The sequence below is a fragment of the Stomoxys calcitrans genome, chromosome 1 (genome assembly GCF_963082655.1).
Source record: "Stomoxys calcitrans chromosome 1, idStoCalc2.1, whole genome shotgun sequence".
Taxonomy (NCBI): domain Eukaryota; kingdom Metazoa; phylum Arthropoda; class Insecta; order Diptera; family Muscidae; genus Stomoxys; species Stomoxys calcitrans.
In genome coordinates, this window is record NC_081552.1 from 159,908,122 (window position 1) to 159,909,447 (window position 1,326).

The following is a 1,326-nucleotide window of genomic DNA, read 5'->3' on the forward strand; positions in this document are numbered from 1 at the left end:
CTAACTGTGTAACCCCCATATAGACCGAAATTGCTTACCACGACAATTTGGGTCTTAAAGAGAGTGGAGCTCGATATTGTTGTTCCTGTGGTATAACAATGGACGAAAACGTCTAAGTAAGTCTGATAGCAGACTGCCACTTAAACCTAATACAACCTAACCTAGGGCCCATATCCGAACCGGACATATGTACTGACTTTAGAAATAAGGGATTTTAAATGAAAGGTATTGAAAAAACGAATATGATATCCAATTTAGGGCCAATGGCAATATGGGGTTCAAATAAATGATGTTTGAGAAAAGAGTACGATGCTGATATATTTTCAGGGCTAAGTGCTTGGGGGATCACCCCACTCTCCAAAACACCCCTAAATCAAACATCTCTACTGACCATGTCAATGCGGGGCTTAAATAAAATGTATTGGGGAGTAGAGCACGAAATTGATACCCACTTTCGGAAAAAATTTTTTGCGGTCACCCCTTTCAAAACACCCCACAACAATTACGAATCTGATATCTAAATGTGGGACCATGTATTTGGGACACCGCCCCTTCCCCAAAACATTCCCCAAAGAGTACAAATTTATCGATTTTGGCAATAAGTGGTTCAAACGAATGTTATTTGAGATTAGAAAACTAATTATATGACCAATTTTGAGGCCAAGTGTTTGGAGGACGCCTTATCCCATAAAGTCCAGTTAAGTAAATGGTATTGAGAATAGAGCAAGATGCTGATATTTTTTCAGCCCTTAGTATCTGAAGGACCACCTCACCCCCCAAAAACACCTTTAAATCGGACATACATATTTACCGATCATGATAATATGGAGCTCAAATTAAAGGTATTTGGGAGCACGAAATCCATACCTACTTTCGGGGGTCCACACTGGGGGTCTACACCACCCCCTGAACCCACCAACCCTGGGGGCCTTCCCACTCCCAAAATCCCCATGGAAATATCTAGCTCCTATATAATCTCTTAAGAATGGAGTACATCTAACATCCACGCTTCAATAACCCTTAACCCTCCGAGCGAATTCATAGACCAATAAAGATAATATAGGTTTCAGATAATGGCATTCACATTGATGTACTGCTTGTCAAGCGATATACATGTACTACTTCCGTAGCATGGTATTTCACTTAAAGCTCTTTAATTATTGAAAATAAATATTAAGAGGATAATTTTTAAAGTTATCTGAGAACAAGCAGAATTCTGCTCTCAATGTCATGCTGTTTTCGTCGTTTGCATTTTCAAAAAAAATTAATTTTTTTCTTTCCCCTGAAGCAAACAATGGTTTCCCCTAACACTTAAATATGGTTTCG